Source organism: Anabrus simplex, chromosome 8, assembly GCF_040414725.1.
Source record: "Anabrus simplex isolate iqAnaSimp1 chromosome 8, ASM4041472v1, whole genome shotgun sequence".
In the NCBI taxonomy this organism is placed as follows: Eukaryota; Metazoa; Arthropoda; class Insecta; order Orthoptera; family Tettigoniidae; genus Anabrus; species Anabrus simplex.
The window spans coordinates 169,538,450-169,552,184 of NC_090272.1; positions in this window are offsets into that span (position 1 = coordinate 169,538,450).

The following is a 13,735-nucleotide window of genomic DNA, read 5'->3' on the forward strand; positions in this document are numbered from 1 at the left end:
AGAAACCCAAAAAGACCAAGACGTAAGATTAAAGAGGGCGTATTGTTAGTAAAAAAAATACAGCACAAAGAAGAGAGATGCGCATCCATGAAGCTAGCAGGAGACCGTAGAACGAGAAGAACAAACCCATTCAATTCAAAATCGAGGCTCGAACAAGCCTGCGCGGGAGAGTTCGTCTTTTCTTTATGCGTTCACTCAGTGGGCACTATTAAGAGTACAGCATAAAGGAACGCTTTCATTCTGCCAATGGGAAAGGGAACGGGTTAGAAAAAAAATATATAGGCTCGAGCATTTTTCTCTTTTTCTTTTATTTTTGGTCTTAAGAAATGAACTGGAGTAAGTTCATGTATTTTATCCAGCTATCTTTATTCTCGCTTCCTGTGTGGCTGTTCAACAAGGAAAGAAGAAGAAGAAACAGGGGAAGGGGCCATTAGGAACAAAACGAGAAAAACACACAAGTTTTATTGTGATTTTTCAAATTCAATCCTTAAAAGTGAATGTATGTGTATGGTTCTTTATAAAAACAAATAAACAAGCAGGACAGAAAGGGAGAATGAACTTTGGTTATAAAATGGAAGCAGTCATGTTAGATAAGCTAACCTGTTCTATCTTAAGATCTCTTTCAGTTCCAACTTTATAGCCCTCCACAAAGGTCTATCTATCTTGAAAAACAAGTATAATGATGCTATCATTTACACGTTGAAGTATTATTACAGTACTCAAAACTTTACAACGTCAATTAGCCCTCATTCTGAGCACAGTGCGATTCCGGTGGCATTACTGAATGGAGAGAATTCATAAAGTCCGCCTCTGTGGTATAGTGGTTAGTGTAATTAGCTGCCACCTCCGGAGGTCCGGGTTCGATTGCCGGTTCTGCCACGAAATTTGAAAAGTGGTACGAGGACTGGAACGGGGTCCACTCAGCCTCGGGAGGTCCACTGAGTAGAGGTGGGTTCGATTCCCACCTCAGCCATCCTGGAAGTGGTTTTCCGTGGTTTCCCACTTCTCCTCCAGGCAAATGCCGGGGTGGTACCTAACTTAAGGCCACGGCCGTCTCCTTCCCTCTTCCTTGCCTGCCCCACCCAATCTTCCCATCCCTCCACAAGGCCCCTGTTCAGCATAGCAGGTGAGGCTGCCTGGGCGAGGTACTGGTCATTCTCCCCAGTTGTATCCCCGACCCAAAGTCTGAAGCTCCTGTACACTGCCGTTGAGGCGGTAGAGGTGGGATCCCTCGCTGAGTCCGAGGGAATCCCGACTCTGGAGTGTAAACAGATTAAGAAGAAGAAGAAGCAGAAGAAGAAGAAGGAGAAGAAGAAGAAGAAGAAAATTCATAAAGTAAACGGATTATTGACTTTTAGCCTGTAAATGAGATTCATATTGATATTGTAGAGGTTAATAAATATAGCTTAACATAATAATACATCTTCTTCTTAGGGCGCAGTCTCCCCACAAAGTTCGGCGATCCAACTGATTATGATAAATCTCGAAACAGTAACTCAAATGATTTCGATGGAGTATGCATTTAAGCCAGGAATAATAATAATAATAATAATAATAATAATAATAATAATAATAATAATAATAATAATAATAATAATAATAATAATAATAATGTTTTTTCAACTCTTGTCCCGTTTATCTACGGGCTCGTGTATGAGGTGTGATGAATCTGTCGCGGCGGGTTTTTATGACCAGATGCAATTCCTGACGTCAGCTTCATCACAGGAGTTCATTAGATGAAATGTATGACGTGATAATTGGTAGTACGAAGGGATAGGGTCAAACCTAGTGTCGGCATATAGCCTACTCCTGTCGAATAGCACCAAGGGGTCTGCACAAGACTTAACGTCTCCATCCGACAGACGAATCACCATCAACAGCGTCATAGGTCCTCACTCCATTTGAGGTCGGGCTCCATGGCTAAACGGTTAGCGTGCTGTCCTTTGGTCTAGAGGGTCCCGGGTTCGATTCCGGCCGAGTTGGGGATGTTAACCTTCATTGGCTTATTCCAATGGCTCAAAGGCTGGGTGTTTGTGCGGTCCCCAACAATCCTGCAACTCACACACCACACATAACACTATCCTCCACCACAATAACACGCAGTTACATACACATGAAAGATGCCAGCTACCCTCTTCGGAGGGTCTACCTTACAAGGGCTGCATATTATTATTATTATTATTATTATTATTATTATTATTATTATTATTATTATTATTATTATTATTATTATTATTATTATTATTATTATTACTCAATATGAGCGCTGTGGAGAGGTTTAGAATTTAATCCAGGATTTTGGTACGCAATCTAGCGATTAGAAATAATTTTATGTCGCCACCTTCCCTACCTTGCCGGTCAACATGCTTAAGGTGAAAACTTTTTGCGGACAACGGGACCAGCCAACCACGGTGTCAGACCAAATTGACTTCTACGCCTTAACGATCATGGCCACCAGGCGGGCTAATAATATTGTTAATAATAATAATAATAATAATAATAATAATAATAATAATAATAATAATAATAATAATAATAATAATAATATCACAGTACACAGATCTGGCTACAGAAATAAAAGCCATGTAGAAACTCAACAATGTTATCATCATTTCAGTAGCGATTGGATGTAATGGTATTATACCAAAGACACTACACAGGAACATGAACCATATACAGAGGACTAATGAAAATCTCTATTAATAATTATGTGTATTTATGTATTGTAAAAACCATCTACATTGTAACGAATAAATACATAAACGCAATTTTAAAACTGTGAATTACATATAAAATAATAACAATAATAATAGTGGATGATATAGCAATCAATAATGACAGAGAATTTTCAAACTGCGACAGAAAAAATTGATGTGTTGAAAGAAGTAAAAGAAAGAGCAGGCTTGAGAATATTCTTTGAATTTTTAACAATTTTGACTCAAAATCTTTCTTTCTTTCTCTCTTTCCTTCTTTCTTTCTTTCTTTCTTAATCTGTTTACCCTCCATGGTCGGCTTTTCCTTCGCACTCAGCGAGGGATCCCACCGCTACCGCCTCAAGGACAGTGTCCTGAAGCGTGAGACATTGGCTGAAATGTCCAAAGACAAAAGACATGGCGAGCACCCATCCACCATTTAGGAGAATTTCAGATTGATCATGTGGCAATATCGTACGATTACCAAAAAGAAATTCACGATGTGCAAGTGCGCAGAAGTACTAACATCGATTCGGATCATTATTTAACCAGGATCAAAATTAAATTCACACCCAAAAGAAAATTCAAAATCAAAATTTCGGTAATCCCTAAATTTGATCTACACAAAATCAAAGACTTCAAAATTATATAAGAATGGGAAGAACAATCTGCAGAGAATTGGGAGAAAATTCAAACTATGATCATCTTCACAAGAAACCAAAACACCCTTGGTGGAATCAAGAATGTGAGAGCACACTAGAAGAAAGGAAAAAGGCATTTCAAAACTACAACTGCAACAAATCAACAGTAACACAGAATAAATTTTTCGAGGTTCGAAAAGAAGCATCTAAGATTCTAAGACAAAATAAATGGTAATACGTCATGGATCAACTAAAGTCAATTGAGGACGATTTCAAAAATTACAACACACGCGATTTTTACAAGACCTTCGCGAACCAAATTAAAAGGTTTTCTCCACAGAACCTTTGCTTTTAGAAACAAGATGGTAAACTGGCCGTAACAAATAAAGAAAATTGCCAGGAACTAGCCACACATTTTTCACAACTTTTAAATTGTTCAAGACCTACAGAGAGATTCCCGAAAATCACACTAGAAAATTAGTCGCCACCAACAGAACAAGAAATTTATTCAAACATCTGGAAACTTAAAAAGAACAAAGCATCAGGGGAGGACGGATTTGTAGTTGAACTTTTGAAAAAGTTAGGTCCAAATTCACTCAAAGCAATAGCACAAATAATTCCAAACATTTGGCAAACTGAAAAGCTCCCGGATGATTGGAAGGTTGCTGTAATCCATCCCCTACATGAAAAGGTGACAAATCAGATGTAGATAATTATAGAGGGATCTCTCTTGTATCTGTCACACACAAAATTTTACCAGCATGGCTCTTGTAAAGAACACAAAAGAAATTAGAACCCAAATTAGCTGTGTATCAAATAGGATTCAGACCAAATAGGTCACGCCCCGAACAAATTTTTAACCTCAAAACCATACTCAAGATGCGAGTTCCCAGACAAAAACCCATCGTATGTACATGCGTAGATTTCAAAAGGCTTACAATTCGATCGTCAGGCCCTCCCTGTTCCAAATTTTAGAGGAGAAGGGACTAGATTCCAAAACTAGAGAACTAGTCAAACATTGACTGGCACGAAATCTAAAGTGAAATTTATGTGGGAAATATGATAACCCTTCTACATTACAAAAGTGTGAGACCAGGTGATGGACTCTCTCCCATTCTGTTCAACATTGTCCTAGACAAGGTTATGAAAGAACGGGAGAGAGAACTCAAGAAATGTGAGTTTTGGAAGCCAATCCGACTGGGCTTTCCCAAAGATAACCTCTACATACTATACCTCGCTTTTGCAGATGATCTAGCGATACTAATAGAGGATGAGAAGACTGCCGTTAAACAGCTCGAAATACTTAAAAAGTGCAGAAAAAGTGGGACAACAGATATCATTCGAGAAATCTAAATTGTTTTGTTGAAATAAAATAGGGTACAATTGACGGAGGCAGAGCCTAAAAGTTATGCTATACAAAACTGTCATTCGCAGTATGGTTATGTATGTAAGTGATACGCGGACCCTCCCAAAGAAAGCCGTGAAGAAGGTAGATTCCTTCGAAAGGAAAATCCTGAGGAGAATTTATGGACCCATTTGCAAACAAGGGGAATTGGAATATAAGATGTAACTATGAACTATATTCCCTGTATGGGGAGGGACCCCTGCCGCATGCCATTCGAAGTAAGAGACTTATATGGGCAGGTCATCTAATTAGGATGGAAGAAGACCGAATCTCAAAGAAGGTATTCTTAGGAGACTTCGGAGGAGAAAGGCATGCGGGAAGATGGTGTACATCAGGACGTAGCACACATCCTCAAGATCCGGAATTGGAGAGTTGTTGCGCGAGATCGACAAATTCGGCGGAGAACAACTGGGGACGCCATGACTCGAAAACGGGCCGTCGCGGCATAGGTACAGGTACAGATACAGATACAATTGACGGAGCCCCTTACTTTAAATTTTAAATACCTCAGAGAGTTTATCAAACCTACAGGCTTTGAAATGATCTCACAAAAACCTCGTCTCCAAACAATTACAAGAGGATTAGGTTTAGTCCGAAACATCTAAAAATAAATCCACGTCAAGACATACAAAAATTCGGTATTTCAACACAGTCATAAAACCAACAGTCCTTTATGCAACATTGGCACTTAACAGGAAGCAAGAACTTGAAGAAATCCAAAAAGAAGAGAGGAAGATAATTAGGAAAATCTTAGGAGAAAAATACACCCAAGAAGGTTACAAGTCACAATCAATCAAAACAACAGAAAAGTTCCCAAACATCGAAAATGACATGAGGAAAAGTCGAATTAAATTCTTCGGTCATCTGACTAGATTACCAGAAAATCGATTGACAAAAAGGGATAATAGATTATGTAACATCGCTTAAGAACTCAACACCCTGACTTAATGAACATCGAAAGGACCTCAAAAAAGCAAACATAAGTTCAACAGACATCCTAGAAAGAGACATATTTAGACATAAAGTAAACAACTGGGAAGTTACATCAGAGCAACCACAACAAAAACAGTACAGACCGAAGTGGCCGGCAGAACGTAAACAAGCCTTCTCGGAAAGAATGGAAACTCTTGGATAAACAAGAAGAACCCACAGAAGAAATGCTTAATAATAATAATAATAATAATAATAATAATAATAATAATAATAATAATAATAATGCCGTGTGGCCTCGGGGGGGGGGGCCTGCTGGAGGTCTTTGGAGTTGACGCCGCATTGGCGACCTGCGCATCTATGAGGAAGGAGCTCTACTACGATGAATTCTAAAGATGAAGACAGCACACAAACCTAGCCCCCAAGCCATCGGAATTAAAAATGAAGGGTAAAATCCCAGACCCGGGTGGGTATCGAACCTGTATCCCCTGGACCACATTCCAGCATGTTAGATAACCATTTAGCTATGCATCTAACAATAATAACAATAATAATAATAATAATCCCTTATTTACGAAAATTCACATCAAGGAAGATTTGTCGTATGAAACCTGATATGGGTGATTATAACGGTGATGTAAGTACACCAAGTGGTTTATTTCTTTCTTTCTTTATTTCTTTATTTATATTTATTTATTTGTGACAAAATTACAAAATTAGAAACATAAAAGCATTAAAAAAAGAACCATGAAACGGAACAAGTACACAAATATGTGTTTCAAACAGTTCCCACCCAGAACTTAGCCACTTCCAGAGCACTTGAATTAGCTTGAGTCAAATCACTGATTGTACATCTGGATGGGAACCACGGACAACATAAGAGATGTTGTGTTTGAAATTCGTCACAATCACATAGAACTGTCTTGGTCGGAAAATGCCACTTATCATTTGTCCTTTGTTCTTGTAACTTCAGTTCGTAGTCTGTTCAGGGATTTCCAGATTGGCGAGTTCTCTGTGTGGCCGGGAGGTAGAGATTCCTTAGGTTTCATCCATTCAGGTACATTAACACTCCTCTCCTTCCACATGGCAACTCGTGCTTTTGCAACTGTTCCTTGTAACGACGGAATAGTTGTGATGAAGCTCTTTCTTGATTTTAATCTCCTTTCACCAGGTTGATATCCGTAAAGTGGGTGTGAGGTCATACTAGATGATTATCTCCTTTCGTTTTTGGCAGCCACTTCTCTTCTGATATCAGATGGAGCAATGTCAGCCAAATAGTTCACTTTACTGATGGGAGTTGGCCTCAAAGAACCTGAAATAATCCTGCAAATCTCGTTTAAGGCAACATCAACCTGTTTTGCATGGATTGAATTATACCACACAGGACAGGTATATTCTCCTGTTGAATAGCATAAGGCCGGTGCTGTCATCCTTAACGTCTGGGGATGGGTGTCCTAGTTAGGCTGATGGCACACGGAGCAGTTTTTGCCGAGTCGGCAGCCGAGTCGGCCGCCGAGTCGGCGCATGTTTCTATTGTATCAGATGGGATGTAACAGACACAGCGGTGCTCGCCGACAGGCGGCAGATTTGCCGACTCGGCCTGTCGTTTAGCTGGCGGTGCAGCGAGCGTTTTGAAGACTTTGCGCGCGCTCTAGCGCCATTGATGTAACACATTCAGCTGAATCACGGCCGACTTCATGCTTCGCTCTAGCGATAGATCCAGTCGGCCGTGGCTGAATTTACGCGGCGATTGCATCATTGGTAGGTATTCCGGTATTAGATATCATGAAGTATCTTTGAAATTCAATAATATACACGTAAAAAGGACATATAGAGTAAGTAGACTGTTGGAATAAGAACAATAATTTATTTTTATATAATGTTAGCTAACTTCCTCACCTAACGTCGCGCTCGCTAATGTGTTTTGTCCACTGCCGGCTCGATACGCACCCGATGACTGCTTATAAGCAGTCATTTTAGGTGCAGATCGAGCAGGCAGTGGTTTCGTCACAGTCGGCTAAAACCGCTCTGTGTATCAATCACAGTCGGCGGCCGACGCGGCTGCCGACTCGGCAAAAACCGCTCCGTGTGTCATCAGCCTTAGTTCCTGCCAGTTTACGGGTAGGAAATTCTTCAAAGAGATATTCTACTACAGCTTAAGGCACTGCTCCTTGTATGTAAGTGTATGGTTCAAGGTGAAACCCTAGATATCTTGGATGGAAGCAGCGAACCAATAACGTACCATTCCAGAATACTGCAAGTTTACGATTAGCCTGCATATGTTTGTGGAAGGCACATACCTGAGTCTTAATAGGGTTGGGTATGAGTTGGTTCCTTTAATACTAAGTACCAAGCTGTTCTACAGCACGAATAAGCGTATATTCTACAACCTCAAACTGTTCTGATCGAACATCAAGAGCAAGATCTTGAGTGTAAATCATTATTTTGCACCCTTGAGCCTGTTATTAATCATTGGTGCACACATGAAATAAAATGGGAGACAAGATACTTCTCAGGGGCAATCCATTCTTCTGAGTTCTCCAACGACTACGATATCCTTGGAAGTCTACGAAGAACCGATGATCCTGTAAACGTGTATCTAGCATCATAATGAATACATAATTGTTAGTAAGATTATAGAGTTGATGCAACAGCATTCTGTGGTTTACGGTGTCGTATGCAGCAAAGAGATCAACAAAAGCTACTCTTAATATCTCTCTCCTTTCAAAACCATCTTCAATGAAATGAGTAAGGTGAAGGACTTGTGAAGTACAGTTTTTCTCTGGTCTGAATTAAGCTTGCTCAGGAATGAGACTAGTTAAACGATTCAAGATTATTCTCTCTAGGATCTTATAGAGGTGGCAAGGAAGTGATATTGGTCTAAAACTGTTGGGGTCAATTAGATCTTTACCAGGCTTCAAAGTAGCAATTATTCGAGCCTTGCGCCATATTTTTTTGGATCTTGAAGAATGAAAGGTAGTGATTTTAAACATTTAGAAGCAAAATTTTCGTGACATGACCGTAATGTTTAATATTTTCAATACTGATGTCATCCAATCCTGCTGCCTTGCCATTCTTACATGTACGGACGGCTGATTCTAATTCATGAAGGTCAAATGGTCTAATGAGTTCACTGTTCTGAGTGTGTTCCTTATCTTCAAGTTTGAACTCTGATTTTCTAAATTAAGTTCTTGGTGAACTGTTATATATTAGATGTGATGCAATTTTACTGGCAGTGATTTTTGCGTATGTGACACTCTTAGTAGGATCATTATTTAGTTTCTTCAGCAATCCCCAAGCCTTCTGACTATTAACAGAGAAGTCAGTTTCCTCCATTAGTTTTAACCATGTTTCTCTCTTGTTCTGTGCTATCACTGATATTAGGTCTTTGCCCACTGAAATACTGTCGTCACCAAATAGATTCTCTTCACAGAGTGAAAAATAATTACTCGTCAACTGTACTAGGTGTTAAGCCATGTACATATTGTGCCCTGCATCCTCGGCGCATAAATAACTGAGATGCCCTCTTCACTGCATCCACAAATTTGTCATATTCTTCTGGCGTTACCTGGATATAAGCTACAAAACTATCCTAATTAGAAGTAAAGTCCTTCCAATTAGCTTTCCGGAAATTGAATCTTCTACGGTAGGGTATAGTGATCGGCTACTGCAGTAACTTGGCACATCACATCTGTACTGAGAGTTAGGTACAGGAGAGCAGACTGTCTTCATGCATTGTTGGCCTATGTGCTCACTGGCAAAAATAAGATCTGGTTTGTATCCGCGTTACCAACGCCCACTATTGAAGGATGGAGGAAGTTTACTGTCATAAATTAGGGTTCAGTGGAGGGTATCGGCCCATTTTAGCACCTCTTCTCCATTATCGTCGTCTTGTTCATAACTCCATATTGTACCGTGACTGTAAAGTCACCAAATACAAAGTTGACACTCTATTTAAGAAAGCTATCAGTGGGTTACAAGGGAAAACTCAACACCCGGTGGTTTAGATACAGAAGACACGGTGCAAATACTCAGTTCAACAGTTAGCATTCTCATGTTCAGAAACGGATATAGTTGTGATTTGAAGATCAGGTCGAACAAATAAAACACTTCCGTGCTGTCTGTGAGGTCTCTCGACAATAAGTCTCAAGCCAACAATTTTATGACGTCGTTGTTGGTTGTCTCTATGCCTCTCTTGTAGGCAAAGTATAGTTTGTCATACAGGATTTCACCTAGGAGCTCAGCTTTTGGTGATGAATTTCTCTCTGTTTTAAAGGTAATTATATTTGGTCTTGAAAAATACTTTTATGAAGATAACATCATATATTTTATATTCGTACTTCTGGAATGCTGATGCTCAGTTCAGTACTGGGAAATCTACTCCTTGTACCTATTCAGTGGCACCACGTGCAGAAATCACCTTCACCCCCACCCACTGGTTACGATATCAGAGTAAAAGTATAATTTATTGAGTACAACTGAATAGTTGAAGTGAGATTCCAGAATGTGTAAACTCCTAGTCTCTTGAAGTTGACAGCATGGATGGTCCAAGCTACATATGTTCGAAGGGCGATACATCTGGTGATCGGACAGGTCACGAAATTGTAACAATACTGCACAGGCATTCTTGTGATACCTTTGCTCTGTGCGGCCGAGCATTATTCTACAGGAAAATACCTCTTGGATACACTATCGTGAAGGGCAACACATGCGGCTTAAGTCTGTCCTGTGTCCTTCGTGTCACTACTAAGGATGATCGGCTATCGTTGCGATAGCCTTCCCCGGACCCGCACACCAGCAGTGGAGGCGATGTGCCGTGAGTTCGTCACAAAATACAATCTGATTCCAGTCCGTACCAGTCCAGGTTTGTAGTTCACAACACCGCTGTGATAATAACATGACACATAATGGGCAACTTAAGACTAATTTTTCTTCAACCAAGCGCTTGGGACTGATTCAGGCCGACATAGGGGCCTATAACAATGGTGTTGCATGTACTATAATGGCGGACAATGTAGCAAATGATCAGCTCGTGCTTGTCGGAGGATATTTGCGTTCTGTATAGCTGGGACTGAAATGAAATGGCGTACGGATTTTAGTGCCGCCAGATGCAGATATTCCGATTTGACTCCCAAGGGCAACCTGCGTGTCGTGATGGGGATGAAATGACGATGAAGACGACACATACACCCAGCCCCCATGCCAGCGAAATTAACCAATTATGGTTAAAATTCCCGACCCTGCCGAGAATAAAACCCGGGACCCCTGTGATCAAAGGCCAGCACATTAACCTTTTAGCCATGGAGCAGCTGGGACTGTCATCTACACATATATTTTAAAAGTACTGAAAACAGTTTTGTCCAGGCCAATGGGCCTTTCTACTGGACCGATTTCCTTCATTCTTTTTTTATTATCTCCAGAATTACTTGCCGGTGAATCTTCAGACTCGGATAGGTCTCTGAGTTTAGTAAACTTTGAGTGATCCTAAAATCAAATCACTAAATGACTACGCCAATCATTACAGGCTTACCTTACCCCGCAATACATTCTATACTTAGCGATTTGCTAAGCGATTAACACTTTCATTAATATTCTGATATATGTGATTTTCATCCTTGATAATGTGACTGTATGCAGCCATTTTTGATTACTACCTGTGAAGCCAGAGAGTTTACAATTCCTCTGATCATGGAAGAACACTTGTTTCTGCTAGATTCTCTTTGATTCTCTCCCTTTTCCCACCTTCTAAACATACTCAACAGATTGCAGAACGTTCTTGACAACTTAGATGCTGTTTAAAGAAAACATTCGACGTACGCAAAGACGGTAAGGAATGAAGTCAACCAGCCTTCTGTATGACCATTAATAAAGCGCAGGGACAACTTAGCCGAACCATTATTCATTCACGGCCAAAATGTTGCACTTTCTCGGGCAAGATCGTTTGAAAATGTAAAGATCCAGATGCGCCCGAATGTTCGAAGCACAGTGAATAATGTATGGAAAGAAACTACATTACGACCGGGAGAGTTAGCCGTGCGGTTAGGGGCGCGCGGCTGTGAGCTCGCATCCGGGAGACATTGGGTTCGAACCCCTCTGTCGACAGCCCTGAAGATGGTTTTCCGTGGTTTCCCACTTTCACACCAGGCAAATGCTGGGGCTGTACCTTAATTAAGGCCACGGCCGCTTCCTTCCCATTCCTAGGCCTTTCCTCCCCCATCGTCGCCATAAGATCTATCTGTGTCGGTGCGACGTAAAGCAAATAGCAAGGAAAAAACTACATTAAGAAAGAATTCAATTATTATGCACCAGTATTAAGAATGTTCATAAAACTATTGAAGAGGGCAGGCAAGACAATATGACTGCGACAGACATATGAAGACCAGTTATCTGATCTACACTGATGCTCATTAAATCAGAACACCTTGAAAGACTAGAGATAGGAAGTTTTTATTCACAGGACATGTTCATTAGTATGTTCTGCAGAAATCTATATATTTTATTGGAGTTATTCACAGTAGAAGGAATGGAATGTTCGGTGGGTGACGTAAAGTACGTCATTGTTACTGGATTATTAATGGATTACTGTTATTATTAATATTAATATTAGCAGATTCCTAACGCATTTGTCATAATTTTATAAGTAACTTATTTAAAAATTATTTTCAACTAACTGTATGTATTGCATTACTTTCATGTATTTGTTAACCTACGTTAAGTAAAATAAGGCGAATTAATACTATTTAGAAAAATAAATTAACACCTTCTCGGTGCACCCAGGACAAGGAATTGGTTCCTCATCAGGTAGTAGAAAAATTTCAAAACAAGATTCGACTTCTGGAGAAGTGAACGACCTTGAGGTTCACTGATCCCGCACTACAAATGAGTACCAAGTTAATTTCCGAACTGACAGCGCTCTATCCCACTTAATGCCGAGTGTGTTACGTAGTTTCGAATACTAGAAGCCTTTAACTTCCACTCCTCAGAGGCCCTTCGTGGCCTGCACGGACTATTTTCTGTTTTTTTTTTCTTTTCAGTACTCTCTTAGACAGTACAGGTATCTTTAACTCAGGACGGTGATTCGATTCATAATCAGACATTCGTACAATCTACAGCAAGCTAAATTCTTCCAGGGAAGTGAACAGTCCCGTTCATCTCCTTGGCTAAATTGTCTGCCTTCGGTTCAGACGGCCTCGAGTTCGGTTGTGGTGGTAGTAATTTTTTTCTTACAATTTCACAATTTATAACTTACAATTTATTTTTACAATTTTGCTTTACCGACACATATGGGTCTTATAGTGACGATGGGATAGAAGTGGGAAGGAAGCGGCAGTGGTCTTAATTAAGCTACAGCCCTAGAATTTTTCTGGTGTGAAAATGGAAAACACGGAAAACCTTTTTAGGGCTGCCGACAGTGGGGTTCGAACCCACTATCTCCCGAATTCAAACTCACAGCTGCGCGACCCTAACCGCACGGCCAACTCACTCGGTGATAATTGTTTTAAGAGAAAGTACAATAGGGTGACCATCCTCTTATACCATTAATCATTAGAAGCAAATGAAGGAGTTCCAGTTCGAAGAGTGAAGGTATTGGCCAAAGAAAGACATGGGCCACGAAGGGCGTAAACATGAAAGACTCCTGAGGCCTCAAACATTCTAATACTATCGGTGTCAGAAAAGAATAACAGGTTGGATGGGATGTATGAAAATGAGGAGCCTGACACAACTAAGTGGAAGCAATTCCAGGATTCAGCTAGTGTTATTCTACCGTCCCCACCTACAAGGTGACTCGAGTTCAATTCCCGTTCGGGTCATGGATGTTCACTGTGTATGGGTAATTTCCCTGCCTAGGATACTGTGTGCTTGTATTCGCCTGAATACATCCCTCCACATAGGGAGGAAGGGCATCCGGTCTTAAAACTGGACCAAGTCCATATCAAGTGCCAACACCAACAAATCAGAGAAATGTCAGGAAAGATAATTAGAAGAATTGAACGGTCCCGCGTTCAATGAACCTATGAAGGTATCTACCAGATGAATAGTTGAGGTCAAATATGACCGGAAATCTC